At 41.7% G+C, this 16,489-nt stretch overlaps 1 long non-coding RNA gene across 1 annotated transcript; it reads left to right on the top strand.

The window, feature by feature from the left end:
* The first annotated feature begins 349 nt into the window (after positions 1 to 349).
* Positions 350 to 11,496, top strand: LOC122560982. Its single transcript, XR_006314872.1, has 3 exons — positions 350 to 820; positions 8,479 to 8,562; positions 11,202 to 11,496. It is a non-coding gene; the product is annotated as an uncharacterized LOC122560982 (long non-coding RNA).
* The last annotated feature ends 4,993 nt before the right edge of the window (positions 11,497 to 16,489 follow it).

Here is a 16,489-nt window from a genome sequence, read left to right as displayed (position 1 = left end):
TCCAAGGCACTAACTTCACACTCACATTCCTGGATGGAGTAATTGGTGCACGAGAAAATAGTTCACAAATAAGGATATTATTGGAATTGTGCTGTTGAGAGGATGATTTTCTTCATGGCCCTCCTGAAATAGTCAGAGATAAGCATATTCAGGGACCCATTCTCTGCAAACTAAAGGAATGTGTTCAAGCTTTGCTCCTTTTTGGAATTATGTGCAAAATTGGAGAACCTATCATTCCCTGTTGCTCTCAACCAATCAGACTTAATTTGTCAACCAATCAGCAATCTGTTCTGTAGTATTGAGTGGTCTGATTGTCAAAGTTTGGCATCCTTGCATTTATCCAGGCGAGTATAAAATCTTTGATAATACATCTCTTTCTTTAGCAAGGACTGGAAATTTGTCAGCTTGCTGAGTGCACTGTTATTATTGTGCAGTGGGCATGGAAGCTACAACTGAAAGCATCAATGAATGATGTCCTGGACTTTGGAGATTCCTGCTATCTGGAGGAAATTAAAATGCAATGGAAGCTCATGCTGTTCCTGACTGCCCAGGAGGAACGCAATGAAGTTGCTATTTCTGGCGAACAACACATCGTTCACCTGCTTGTCACATCTGTGCACCACAGATTGAATGATATTCCCTGTGGCAGTCAGCAATGAGGTTCAGTCATAAAAGTTTCGAACTAATGTGACCTTGACTGCCACCAGCAATGCGGTGCTCTGTCCTGTAGTTTGGCTGGACGTCACATAATTGTAACCTGCAGCACGTCTCTGTGGTTTTTTCTCTCTTTGCACAGTCGGTTCTTCAGACAGAAGTACAGGTAAGTCTGTCTTTGTACAAACTGCACATCCTATCCGGGGTGGGGGGTAAGCGTTCAGCTGTCTGGATGGACTCGCTTTGCTCCTCATCAATCACACCCCAAAAAGAGGAACTCCCTCAGGAACACCCGCTGCCCAAACATATTACTGGCTAATCGAAAACAGCCAAGGTAAACCCCCATTCCGCCATCAACACCTCCCTTCAAGTACTGAATTAAATGTACAAGGGAGAAAAAAAAACAAGATTTAATATAAATATTGAGAACCATATAAATTCAAGTAGATATTAATGTTAAAGTCCCTGTCAAAGAATGATAAATAACATTATCACGTTGCATTAAATCTCCAGCTGAGTTTCAGTGGCCAAAGGAAAGCTGGCTGGAAACCCACCGAAAATAAGTTGTGGGCAAAGACAAGAAATGCTTGCATTCATATAGCACCTTTTCAGTAGCAAAATTGCCAGTTGCCGCCCGATCAGTCTACTCTCCATCATTGGTAAAATGATGGTAGGTGTCATCAGCAGAGCTATCAAACTGCACCTGCTCAGCAATAATCTGCTCAGTCTCAGCCAGTTTTAGGTTCCGGCAGGGCCACTCAGCTCCTGACTTCATTAGAGCCTTGGTTCAAACATGGTCAAAAGAGCTGAATTCCAGAGGGGAGGTAAGAGTGACAGCCCTCGACATCAAAGCTACATTTGACTGAGTGCAGCATCAAGAAGCCTTAGTATCAATGGGTATCAGGGGCAAACTCTCCGCTGGTTGGAGTCTTACCTGCTACATAGGAAGATGGTCGTGGTTATTGGAGGTCAGTCATATCAGCTCCAGGACATCTCTGCAGAAGTTCCTCAGGCTGGTGTCCTCGGCCCAGCCATCTTAAGACACTTCCTGAATGATCTTCCCTCCATCAGAAATAAGGATGTTCACCGATGACTGTAAAATGTTTGGGATCATTCATGACTTCTCAGATACTGAAGCAGTCCATGTTCAAATGCAACAAGATCTGGACAATATTCAAGCTTGGGCTGACAACTGGCAAGTACCATTCATGCCACACAAATGCCATAATATGACCATCTTCATTAAGAGACAATCTACCCATCCTTCCTTGACATTCAATGGTGTTACTATCACTGAATCCCCCACTGTTAACGCCCTGGGATTACCATTGAATATTTTGTTAGTGTCAAAAGGAATGTCCTGAAAATACCAATTGAATCACAAATTCAAATGGATGCAAGCCAATTTAACCAACTTACCTAATTTACCGAGAGCAGCTTCATTTTAATACTGACATGAAATCTCAGACTTTAGGCCATCCAAATGAAAGGTTCTGACCAATTTAATAATGGCCGTCAGGGTCCCTTTGCTATTAAACTGGTTTATCAATGCTTTTGTCCTAGACCCATACAATCAGAGCAATATTCTTCAGTCTGAATCCCCAATATGTTGCCTCTCTGTTAAATGATACAGCAACCAGATTCCAGGACAATTACTCCTGTGTCTTCAACCGAAAGGAAAATTCCAAGACTCGAAAGGCTAATTGTTCTCAAGGCCTCACAGGGCACATTAATTGGGAGACCGATAACAAACTAGTTCAACAATCAATGAGACAACTCAATCTAGACAGATTCAATTTCTTCTGAGATTGTGCTGAACGCATTTCCTTACCAGAGTGAGGTTTGCTGTAAAATAAAGTAATCAATTGTCAGAATGGCAGCTTCTCTGAAACCATCTAATTTAATTGATAATGGCACCATACTCCCTCAGAGACTGTCTCTCTCCCCTCATGTCACACAGACAATGCAATGTCAACATTACCCTCCCAGAGCTCCTACTGTTCTGATCAATCTTGACACACAGGGTCATTGGATTTCCAGCTTTTAGGTAACAATCTGACACAAAACATTCGGTTGTATTTCATGCTTCAGGCCTCAGTGGTGACTCTCGGGGAATCACTTCCACTACTAAATCACAACATTGGGAGTAGACATTGTTCAGAGGCTTAAAATCAAAATCTAGAATGAAACTGCTAGTGTAGTACAGAGAGAGCACTCATGGAGTTGCACACTGTCGGAGGGTCAGTACTGAGGGAGTGCTGCACTGTCGGAGGGTCAGTACTGAGGGAGTGCTGCATTGTCAGAACATCAGTACTGAAGGAGTGCTGCACTGTCAGAGGGTCAGTACTGAGGGAGTGCTGCATTGTCAGAGCATCAGTACTGAGGGAGTGCTGCACTGTCAGAGGGTCAGTACTGAACTGTCAGAGGGTCAGTACTGAGGGAGTGCCACACTGTCAGTGGGGCAGTACTGAGGGAGTGCTGCACTGTCAGAGGGTCAGTATTGAGGGAGTGCTGCACTGTCAGAGGGTCAGTATTGAGGGAGTGCCGCACTGTCGGATGGTCAGTCCTGAGGGAGTGCCATGCTGTCAGAGGGTCAGTATTGAGGGAGTGCTGCACTGTCAGATGGTCAGTACTGAGGGAGTTCCACACTGTCGGATGGTCAGTCCTGAGGGAGTGCCATGCTGTCAGAGGGTCAGTATTGAGGGAGTGCTGCACTGTCGGAGGGTCAGTACTGAGGGAGTGCCACACTGTCGGCTGGTCAGTCCTGAGGGAGTGCCATGCTATCAGAGGGTCAGTATTGAGGGAGTGCTGCACTGTCGGAGGGTCAGTACTGAGGGAGCACCGCACTGTCGGATGGTCAGTCCTGAGGGAGTGCCATGCTGTCAGAGGGTCAGTATTGAGGGAGTGTTGCACTGTCGGAGGGTCAGTACTGAGGGAGTGCTGCACTGTCGGATGGTCAGTCCTGAGGGAGTGCCATGCTGTCAGAGGGTCAGTATTGAGGGAGTGCTGCACTGTCGGAGGGTCAGTACTGAGGGAGCACCGCACTGTTGGAGTTGCCACCTTTCAGCTGAGATTTTGAACCTCTCAGATATATGTAAATGATTCCATGATCACTAAAATGAAGTTGAGTTGGCCAGTCTGTTCCTGAATCATACCCACTAAACTCTCTGATTTGTGTTTATGGGAGCTTGCTGTGCACAAATTGAATTTCGGATAGACTCAAGTGTCAGTGATGAGAGCAGCAGTCTGGGAATACAATGCCTTGGAGAATAAAAACAAGAACAGGTTTTTGCAATGAGTCCGTTTTGCAGAATAAGGAAGTGTAATTTTTCTAGAAGTGGTAGATGTCATGGAGCTCATTTTAAACCTCGTTCACAGGGCTGACACCAAGGGCACACGACATAAAGATCACAGTATAATTAATGGGCCAATTGTGAATGGAGCAGATAAATTCCAGCACTGAATTCATTTAAAGGAGTGATTGAGCTGTACAAATACCCATGCATGAAAAGCCAAAAGAATCTTAAGTAGTGAGAAGAGGAATGAAAGGTCACACATCCAATTAATATTCATATCATTTTGTATTTTCTCTTATGTTTTGGAACTTTCATGTGATGAAATTGCAGGTTGCGGCTCACGTCCTATGTCTTTTAATATCTCGCCCTGTTTAATCCTACTCTGCACAAGTCCAGAAAACATCTGAGCAGATACAGGCCATTCAGCCCATTGAGTCTGTTCTGCCATTCAATGAGATCATGGTCAATCTGATAATCCTCAACTCTGCTTTCCAGCCATTTCTCCATTACTCTTGATTTCATTTCACTAATTAAAAATCTGTCACAGCCTTGAATGTACATAATGACCCAGCCTCAACAGCCCCCTGCAGTAACGAATTGCACTCCCTCTGAGAAGAAATGTCTCTTCATCTCTGTCTTACTCTAAGATGATGCCCTCTCCCACAACAGAAAACAACCATTCTACATCTACCCTGTCAGGCTTCCTAAGAATCTTGTCACTTCTCATCCTTCTAAATTCCAAAGAGTACAGGCCCAACCGCCGGGACCTCTCCTCAGTAGAAAACCCCTCCATACCGAGGATCAGCCAAGTGAACCTTCTGTAGGCTGTCGGCAATATATCTTCTCTTAGATAAAGGGACTAAAACTATTCTTAGTGTTCACGGTGTTGATCTGATTAGTACCCTGTATAGTTTTAGAAAGGCCTCCTAATTTTTATTTTCCACTCCCTTTTAAATGAAAGCCAACATTCCATTTGCCTTCCATATCATCTGCTGAACTTGGGTGCTAGCTTTATTTGTGATTCATGCACAAGCACCTACCAAATTCCTCTCTGCTGTAGCTTTCTGCAGTCTTTTCCCTTTAAATAATATTCAGCTCCTCCACTCTTCCTGCCAAAGTGTACAATCTCATGTTTTCCCACATGATATTCCATTGCAAAGTTCTTGCCCACTCGCTCAACCCATCTATGGTAGGAGAGTGCAAAACTAGAAGGCATAAGTTTAAGGTGAGAGGGGAAAGATTTCAAAGGGACATGAGGGGCAACATTTTTTTAAACAGAGGATGGTGAGTGTATGAAATGAGCTGCCAGAGGAAGTGATGGAGGTGGATACAATTACAACATTTAAAAGACCTTTGGTCAGGTACACAAGCGACAGGAGGGTGGCAGCTTTAAGATTCTTTCACTGTAAAGAGCTTGGTCTCACTCACTGGTCCAACAATCTTGTAACATCATTGTTACATTGAATCAGCCCAAAGATTGTCATGGGACAGCAGCAAGATCAAAGGTCATTGTTGAAAGAACCAGGGGCTTCCTAACTCAGGGAAATTATATTGTTTGTTTTGAACTTAATAAAGATTTAACATTTATGCTGGTTTCAAGTCTAAACACTCCCGGGACAGGTACAGCACTGGGGGGTTAGACACAGAATAAATCTTCCTCTACTCTTTTGAATTGAAAGTAAAGCTTCCTCTATCCTTTAAAACTGTGAGTAAAGCTCCTACTGCTTTTCCAAAATGAAAGTAAAGTGACTTCCACACTATCCCCATCAAATGCCCCCAGGACATATACAGCCCAGGATTGGATACAGAATAAAACTGTCTCTACACTATGCCCATCAAACACTCCCAGGACATGTACTGCCCAGGATTAGACAGAGGATAAAGCTCTCTCTACACTGTCTCCATCAAACACTCTGAGGACAGGTACTGAACTGGGTTAGATACAGGGTAAAGCTCGTTGTACACAATTATACAAATTTTATTGATTTGATGACACAGCTCTGTGAACTTCAACAATTTAAATCAGCACTTTTAAGACAGGAGGGGAGGGATTGCTTGAGAACATAATCAGACCAGTCAGCAAGGAGCAATCTCGCAGACAGATAGAACTCCCAACAGATCAAACATGTCAATGCGCTGAGCGATATGGAATAATACACATATGTCTGGATTTTAAAAACAATCTGTCTTGATTATGACAATTTGGATGAATGAAAAGCAAGTTTGACAGTAAATGGGAGGTCAGTTCTGTTGGCTGATGGGTCCTTATCCTGGTACTGAAGTGGTAGCAGATTATCCACTGATATTTCCCGGACCCAAATGATGCCTTCAAACTGAGATGGAGAGATGGCAAGCAAACTATGTGACTCTGGCCTCATGGCAATGACCTCCCGCATTCACAGGGTGATTATACATTGGCAACAGGCTACTTTCACTGAAGATTGGTCAAAAGGAAAGATGTCAAATTAAATGAACTCAGCTGAAGGCCAAGTGTTTCATCAGATTGACAGCTTCCTGTCGTTTTGGGTGCAGATTTTAATATCAGACTTTGCATTTCGGTAGCACTTTTCATGACCTCATGAAGCTGCAAAGTCTTAAGCCGCTGAAGTACATTTTGAAGCATCGTCAGTGTTGCAATACAGGAACATATCAGTTAATTGCACACTGCAAGATGTCACAAAAACGAAAGCAATACAGATGGGAAGAAAAAGTTAGCTAATGTTCCTCCATTGACTAATATTTTGTAATAATTGACCAAAAAGTGTATGAATGGCTACAAAATTCAGGTATGGAATCAAGAAACTGTATCAAAACATGATGAAATACTGACCACATGGGGACTGTATCTGCTTTATTGGAATTGTACCCCTCTGTGTAATCATGCTGCTAGGTCAGGGGAGGGCAAACTGAATTCCAAATGAAACATTTCCTATAGCTTTACTATGTGGATACTTTGTAGAAGGACGAAAGATTTAGCACTTTGATAGCACCTTTCACAGTCTTAATGCTTGTTAAGGTGCTTCACAATCAGTGGATTTGTTCCGGTAAGTTGTGGGTTTGGAACTGCTTGAGCTAATTTGCATGTAGTAAGCTAGTGTGAACCAAATAAATTTATTAAATTGATAGAGGGGTAATTATTGGCAGGAACACCAGCCTCTTTGAAATTATGTCACTTTTTTTTATGGCCAATTCAACAGCCAGATTGGATCTGGGTTTAAAGATCATGAAAGAGCCATACCTCCGCCAGTGCATATCTCCCTCAGTGCAGGTTTTGAGGTTATTGGACTGCATTTTATGCTGAACTTAGAGTCATACAGTCATAGAGATGTACAGCATGGAAACAGACCCTTCGGTCCAACCCGTCCATGCCGACCAGATATCCCAACCCAATCTATGCCTACCTGCCAGCACCCGGCCCATATCCCTCCAAACCCTTCCTATTCATATACCCATCCAAGTGCCTCTTAAATGTTTCCAAAGTTCCAAAACAATGCAACAGCATATGAAACAGTAATTGCTGCTCCTGCAATTCGAGGAAATCACCTCCAGCACCTAAAATACCTCAAAAAAGGAGCAGCTGTTACAGCCAGAAATTTTTCCCGTCCTCCATCTTGGATTACCCAGAATCCTTCTCTTGCCCTCTTTAAACATGGGACCTAACCATGTGACCCAGGCTCTCTGAGGCAAGAATCCTGCCCATTCATAAATCAGACTGAACCCTGCTGGGGTGAGCAGGACTGTCCTTTGAGAAGACATTAAGGAGTCTCGGCATCTATTCCCCGGAGTTTGGAAGAATGAGAGGTGATCACATATTGAAACTTAGAAAATCTTTGCAGAGAATGGCAGGGTGGCAGCAGAAAGATGGCTTTCCCTGTCTGGGAGTGTCTATAACCAGGGAACACAGTTTCAGAATAAAAGGCAAACTGTTTAAAAATGAGATAAGGGAGGAAATTCATCATTCAGATCGGTCCGAGTCTTTGGAATACTCTTCCCCAGGGGTCAGTGGAAGCTCAGTATGTTCAAGGCAGAGACCTGTAGGTGTCTAGATACTAAAGATAATTCAGAATATTGAAAGAATGACGTTACTTATGAACAAAGAGCAAAAGTAAACCATTCAGCTCTCTACCTGCTCCATCTTCAATAAGATTATGGCTGATCTAAGTGTGGCCTTAACTCTACTTTCCCATCTACCATGGATAGTGTGAAGAAAGTATATTTTTAGAAACTCGGGTCCTAAAGTGTAATAACTCTGTACAGCTTTACATTTGATTTGCATTTCTGTACTGTATTAAGAATGGGAGACATTGTTTTAGTTTCATTTTAGACTTGTTCAGTGGTACAGAGTTCTCTGGAGGTTTCTCTATGTGTAAATTAAAACCCTTGAGGTGAATGAATCAGTGCATTAGAAACAAGGGTCAAAGAGAGAAAGTCAACTGGATTGTTGTTTAATGATAAAGTGCCTCATGACACAGTGAGACAGAAACAAATTCATTTAGAAAAGCAGCATTCAAGTTTCTTTCTGTTTCAGAGTGAAAAGACCTGAAATAGCAAACAAGTTGACAGTCACCAAAACAGTCGGGGCAGAAGAAGAGAAGTCCTGAGTGGCTTAGAGGTTAGTAAGAAAAAGGTTCCAAAAACAGAGACCTTAAAGTGTGAGGGAGGAAGCCAATTTACAAGGCTGTTGAATGCATGAATTTAAGGAACACATTAAGGAGTAAATGAGCAGAGGTAGTAGCTTGTTTAAGGGTCTTAGGAAGAGGCATTAAACAAAGTGCATTGAGTGAATGTGAACTGAATAAGGAATTTTAAAGTAAAGACAGAGTGACCCTTCACTGAAGTTTGAGTATTTGTAATGTTGTTGTCTGGGGGTAAGAGGGTTGAATCTTTGTTTCTGATATTTGTGATAACACTGCTTCAAATAGTTTTGGACAATGTAATAACATTTGTCTCTTTTTCTTTTTGTGTACTTTTGTAAAAGTACATTGGCAGCCTCTTTCAAAAATACTCAGTGATTTAGTATCATGGTAACCAAATCACAAAGACATGGTCTATCAAGTGTGTCTCAGTACAGGAGCTGACTTGTTTGTCAGCATTTCCTTCAATTCCCTTTTCATCATGTGATTACCCAGATTTATCATAAGTGCAAGCAAAATAGAAGCAAAATAGTGTGGCTGCTGGAAATCTGAAATAAAAACAGAGAAACTCAGCAAGGCTGGCAGTATCTGAGGAGAGAAAAATAGTGTCAACATTTCAAATCTGATATGACTTTTCTTCAGAACTCTTGAAATGCATTTCCGTTAAATGGCTGTAACATCTTTTGTTGAGTTGAAGTAGGCACAGTTCATGTATATGTTCTTTCTGTTCATAAAGAATACGGTCCTGTGTATGAATATATGTAGATATCAGTACATGCAAGTTCATCACATTGCGAGCCTGACTGACAATCCTGAATTGGTTGTCAGTGTAATTTTTCATGTGTTCAGAATTATCCAACAAATACTGTCCAATGTAAAGAATCATATGTGATGTTAGACATTGTGCTGTGGATTTTTGCAACCACACAATGGTTGAGTATCATCAGTACCTTGCTTGTAGCAAACACCCAAATGGGCATCCTGACTGGTACAATTTGCCAGTCTTATGGACGTACATCTACATAACTAGCATCACAAAGGCACTGAAATTCGTATACCACGTTACTCATTTGTGCGAAATGCAGCGTGTTTTTTTCAGCTTGATAGAAGCATTATGTTATTGGTGAAAATCACTTGTGAATATCAGCGCTCCGAACGCTTGTGATTACAATTAAACCTGTTGGACTATAACTTGTTTCGGGTGACACAGATGTCTTGTGACTTATGACCATGTCCACACCATGGCTAGAGATGGACAAGGAAAGAGCAGGAAAAGACAAGGAAAGTGAATTGGAATTTATCAAAAAAAAAGGAAATGAAAAGGCTGGAATTAGAAATTTAAGAAATTGAGGAGGGAAAGAAGAACAATTTGAGCTGAGAATGATGCAGTTAAAATAGGAGAAGCCTCAGCCACAGAAGCTAAACACAGTTCTCATGAGGAAAAGCCTCGTCATAATTTAAACTCCATTAAGGAAATGTTTAAGTTTGTATAAGTCCATTCACAATTCAAGGAAAGTAACATGGATGTATTCTAAATGCCATTTGAGAAAACAGCAAACCAGATGAAATGGCTGAAGGAAAGCTGAACATGGCCTGTGTAAAATAACTTGACAGAGCTCTTAAAATATATGCATTATTGTTAGAGGAAGTTTCGAAGCATTGTGATGCTGTAAAGCAGGTGATTCCAGGTGCAAATGAGTTCATTCCTCAAACATATAGACAAAAGTTTCAAAATTGAAGGAAGCAGCACAGTAACAACTACTTGATCAGTGCCTTAGTAGGCGTCTATAACCTTGGGTGTGGACTATATAGCAGGAACATCCAAACTGCAAAGGCAGAACATTCACCTCTCTCTCTCTCTCTCCCTTCTGTGTGGAGGAGTAAAAGAAAATCTCTCATAGCTTACTCCTGTCATAGAATCATAGAATCCGTACAGTGTGGAAACATGCCCTTCGGCCCAACAAGTCCACATCAATCTTCCGAAGTGTAATGCACCCAGACCCATTCCCCTACACTATTATCCTATGTTTATCTCTGACTAATGCACCTACCCTAAACATCCCTGAACACTATGGGCAATTTAGCATGGCCAATTCACCTAACCTGCACGTCATTGGATTATGGGAGGAAACCGGAGCACGCAGAGGAAACCCACGCAGACACAGGGAGAATGTGCAAATTCCACACACACAGTCAACGAGGCTGGAATCAACCTCGGGACCCTGGCACTGTGAGCGACTGTGCCACCCATCTTTCTCTGTAGGTTGTTCTCCTTACCCGCTGAAAGAAGAAGAAGGAAATTCATCTTCAGAGGCACTGAAAAGGTCTCAACCAGTAAATGAAAGATTGAGAATCACTGTATCCACAACCTTGCATTAATAGTAAAGAGTTGAAAAGAGTAAAAAGTAACCTGGAAACAATTCATTGCTGTCCGTGATCCAGACTGGTGTCAGAACTGTGTCGCTCTGACATTTTTAGCCCTTCTCCACCCATAAATATTTGTGTCTTATCTTGTTTCTTTGTGTGGCTGATTGCATGGGTGTGTTTTTAAAGGGAGCAGCAGAATGTAAGATACAGAGTTACAGATTAGCAATACAACAGGTCTTTTTTTTTGCAGGTGGTTTGACCAAATGTTCCCATTTGCAATGACTCCACGAAGAGTGGTGCTTGATTTCCAGTGCAAGTGAACAGTGGCAACAGACACAACTGGACACATACTGCCCTTTTTCAACTCAAAAGAGCAGGAACAAAGTGTTGACCATTCAAAGTCAATCTGCCTGATGTAAAATTTAAACATAGTTTGGCAGTTGATTGTCAATTATCATTAGCAAGTGTGTTCTGAATGGTAATGCCTCCCCCTATCAGAGTCTATTTGACAACAAATCATCATTGTTTTCTCATAACAATTAAACGGAAAATAACATTTATATATATTGTTTTTGAATTTTTCTGAAATATGTTAATCAAAAAGCTTTAGCAAGTTGTACCTTTTTTCAGCAACAGATAAATAATATCTTTTTCAGCAATACATAATATTTTATAGCTAACGGAATTATCCTAATACTAAAAGTGCTATACTAAAAAGCAAACCTTGTTAATACATTGTGTGACAAAACCCCACTACAAGTGTAAAATCAACCTACTCTAATTATTGTAGAGGTATTCATTAAAAGTTACACATAGTTAACAAGGTTAATGTGTTTTTCTGGTGCATACTGGAATGACTAACTTATCGGCTTCTGTATTTAGTTTGTATAAGAATGGTGTAAACAGCCGGTGGCATTGTTAATATTTGATATTTCATTTGAGAAGCTGGTGGTTTAACAGCTGCTCTAAAACAGGTGTCTCAAAATCCCCAATCCTCCACGAGTATCTGAAAATAAAGGGTATTCTGGCAGAGGGATATGGACCAGAGGGGAACAGGGCAGAGGGGAAGTGCAAAGGGCCTTCCAGCTCCAAATCCTATAGTTTAGGGAACTGAGAATCATGGGGGCAGACCGCAACGTGAAGTTGAGATCACAGTCACATCAGCTACACTCCTTTGGAATGGTGGAGCAGGGTCAAGGCCTGAACAGCCCACACCTGCTCACAGGTCCAATCAACTAGCAACATGGGTCTGTAGAACACAGGGAGAAGAAACATTGGTCAGAGAGAGATATAAATAAACATAGAAAATTACAGCGCTGTACAGGCCTTTCAGTCCTCAATGTTGCACCGACCTGTGGAACCAATCTGAAGCGCATCTCCCCTACACTATTCCATTTTCATCCATATATCTATCCAATGACCATTTAAAAGCCCTTAAAGTTGGTGAGTCTACTACTGTTGCAGGCAGGGCATTCTATGCGCCTACTATTCTCTGAGTTAGAAAACTACCTCTGACATCTGTCCTATATCTATCATCCCTCAATTTAAAGTTATGTCCCCTCATGCCAGCCATCACCATCCTAGGAAAAAGGCTCTCACTGTCCACCCTATCTAACTCTCTGATTATCCTATATGTCTTAATTAAGTCATCTCTCAACTTTCTTCTCTCTCATAACAGCCTCAAATCCCTCAGCCTTTCCTCATAAGACCTTCCCTCCATACCAGGCAACATCCTGGTAAATCTCCTCTGCACCCTTTCCAAAGCTTCCACGTCCTTCCTATAATGCGGTGACCAGAAGTGTACGCAATACTCCAAGTGCAGCCGCACCAGAGTTTTATACAGCTGCAGCATGACCTCATGGCTCCGAAACTTGATCCCTCTACCAATAAAAGCTAACACACCGTATGCCTTCTTAACAACCCTATCAACCCGGGTGGCAACTTCCAGGGATTTATGTACATGGATACAGAGATCTCTCTGTTCATGTACACTACCAAAAAACGTACCATTAGCCCAATATTCTTTATTCCTGTTGCTCCTCCCAAAGTGAATCACCTCACATTTTTCAGCATTAAACTCCATTTGCCACCTCTCAGCCCAGCTCTACAGCTTATCTGTGTCCCTCTATAACGTGCAACATCCTTCAGCACTATCCACGACTCCACTGATGTTAATGTCATCTGCAAATTTATTAACCCATTCTTCTACATCCTCATCCCGGTCACTTATAAAAATGACAAACAGCAGTGACCCCAAAACAGATCCTTGCAGTACACCACTAGTATCTGAACTCCAGGATAAACATTTCCCAACAACCACCACCCTCTGTCTTCTTTCAGCTAGCCAATTTCCGATCCAAACCGCTAAATCACCCTCAATCCCATGCCTCCGTATTTTGTGCAATAGCCTACCACGGGGAACCTTATCAAACACCTTACTAAAATCCATATGCACCACATCAACCACCTTACCCTCATCCACCTAGTTGGTCACCATCTCAAAGAAGTCAATAAGGTTTGTAAGGCCAGGACCTACCCTTCCCAGAACTATGCTGACTATCCCGAATCAACTTATTTCTCTATAGATGATTACAAATCCTATCTCTTATAACCTTTTCCAACACTTTACCCACAACCGAAATAAGGATAGAGATTTGGGACAGAAAAAACCCAAACCACTTCAACCTGAAACGTCTTGTATCTTTACCCCAAGTTTTGAAAGTGTTTTAATTTGTTTAAGTACTTATTCCATTTTTTTTTTGCAAGTTACTAATGAATCTGCCTCCAGTGCCCTTTCCAGTAGTTCCTTGTAAAATAAGGATATTGATTAAGCTTTTACCAACTAAAAAGAAATTGATGCTAATCAACAGACTATTAATTAGAATATTAATGCAGTATCTCTTGAATGCGTAGGCCCAGCAATTCTAATTTATTCATCTGCATTTAATTTTCAGCCCATTTTTCCATTATGGTCCATATGTGTATTAATTTTCTAGACATTTAAGAGTATGTTTCTCCTGAATAGATAATGAACAGATGGCACTAAGTCACACAATGACTAAATCATATTAAACTGCATCAATGCTTAAGGCAAACAGGATGCAACAAGAATATTTGGAGACATTCCTAACTGGTCTATTTAAATAATTTGTTTTTTTCGCTATTGTTTCTCTGTTTTCATTCCTTTCTTCAAGAGATCAACTTTATTTCATGAACTTGATGAAATATCTTCACTGTTGATTTTCAGTGCAGGTAAAGAGCCAGATACTACAGACCGTAAACTTATAGAATGAACCAGTCAGTGGATGCAGAGATGTGGACGTTCAAGTTTAAGTTGATCAGTGGCAAATAACATTTGTGCCATACAAAAGTGAATCTACCCAACTCCTCTTGGCATTTTTATCTCTGAAACCCTCACTATCAACATCCTGGAAACTATCACTGGCCATAAATTTAACTGGGTCAGCCATATTAACACAGTGTGTCAGAGGCTGGGAGTTTGGAGGCAAGTAATTCACCTCCTGACTCCCCAAAGCCTATCCACTATTTACAAGGCACAGTCAGGAGTGTGATGGTATACTGCCCATTTGCCTGGGTGGATGCAGCTCCCACAGCACTCAAGAGTTCAACACCTTCCAGATAAAGCAACCCCCTTGATTGTCACCACATCCATAAATGTTTATTCGCTCCACCACCAATGCTCTGTAGCAGCAGTGAGCACCATCTACAAGATCACTGCAGGAGCTCAGCAAGGGTCCTCAGCCAGCACCTTCCAAACACTACCATCTAGAAGGAGCAGATACATGGGAATACTTGCAAGTTCTCCTCCAAGTCACTCATCATCCTACTTTGGAAATATATTAATGTTCCTTCGCTATCGCTTGGTGTTTGAAGAAATCCTGGAAATCCCTTCCTAAGGATATTGTGGGCTTATCTACAACAAATGGACTGCAGCAATTCAAGAAGTTGTCTCACCACAACTTTCCCAAAGACAATTCAAGATGGCTAATTTGTTTTCACTTTGTTTTTGGTCAGAGAGCCTATAAAATGGAATGCCGATCCTGAATTTCAATATGGCTGAGACAATAGTGACATAGAAGAGATCTTAGAAGATAAAAGGGCTGAAGCTGATCATCAACACAAATATGAGATGAGCGATATTGAAGCCTTGTGCTATTTATGCGATTCCTAACCTCCTCTCCCATTGCCGAGAATCTGCTCCACACACTCCCAAAGACCCAATTCACACCCACAAGTTGGATATTGGAGAGATGGGAGAAGGAATGACACAGATTGCAATAATATCAGTAACAGAGACAAGAAAGCCTTCAATAAGAGAGGTTGAAGGTGCCTCTTCGATAACGAGTGCTTAATATTGTGAAGGACAGGAAGTAAATAAATAAATAACAATAATTAAATACAAAAAATATTCAGAGAGAGAGATGGGATAAAAAAAACATTTGAATTCTGCAAAGGGAGCCAGTTCCATGAATGTTTCTGCTCGTGCATCAGAGCAAATGAGTACAAACCAGTGAGAACAGCAAGCTAGCAGCAAGATGGATTGAGGTACAACAGTATTACAGATTCTGCACTCACTGTTTTCCTGGGTTCCATGTCAGCTGAGGTTTCAGTGTTGTGAAAATTAACTAGAAATCAGAAAGCAGAACAATTCTGCACAGAGTCCAGCATTCATTTCCAGCTGGCATCAATCAAGATTTGAGTAGTGGTCTTGACCCAGCCCGACAAAGGCCAACAGACAGGAACAGGGAGACTGATGACAATCAATTAACAACACTCAAGAAGCTCAACACTATTAAGGACAAAGCAGCCTATTTCATTGATACCACAGACACAAACATTCACTCCCTCCTCACTGATGCTCAGTCGCAGCAGTGTGTACTATCAAGATGAACTATAGACATTTACCTAAACTCCCGAGACAGCACCTTCCTAACTCCTGACAACGACATCTTGAAGGATAAAGGCAATAGTTACATGGGAACACCACCCTCTACAAACTTCCCTCCAAGCCATTCACCATCCGGACTTTGAAATATTTGGTTAATCCTTCAACGTCGCTGAGTCAAAATCCAGGAATTCCCTCATTTACAGTATGGTGGGAGCACTTGAAATGGACTGCCGTGATTCAAAAAGGCAGCTTGCTCACACCTTCTCAAAGATAACTAGAGATGGACAAAAATAGGAAGGGAATGGAGGGTTATGGATCCTGTAAGTGAAGACAGTTTTGTATGGAGTGTCAACACAGGTTTGGGTGGGGGCGTGGTGAAGGGTCTGTTCCAGTGCTGTATTGTTCTTTGTTCGAAGAAATGTTCGCCCAACCAGCAAAACCCACATCTCATCATGAATACAACAAGAGTCAGAAATGCGGGAGAGCAGAAACCCAGAATGTGAACATGTTCAACATGTTCCATCTCCCTTTCACCTCCATCATTTGCCTCTAGTTTCTGCCCCTCGCTCTCCTTGAGGAGCTAGATTTCCTATTTGGATTCGCCCCCAACACCACTGGTATCTAGCACC

Source organism: Chiloscyllium plagiosum, chromosome 22, assembly GCF_004010195.1.
Source record: "Chiloscyllium plagiosum isolate BGI_BamShark_2017 chromosome 22, ASM401019v2, whole genome shotgun sequence".
Lineage (NCBI taxonomy): Eukaryota > Metazoa > Chordata > Chondrichthyes > Orectolobiformes > Hemiscylliidae > Chiloscyllium > Chiloscyllium plagiosum.
Note: the sequence above shows the minus strand (reverse complement) of the source record. Positions and strands in the feature narration are given on the sequence as shown.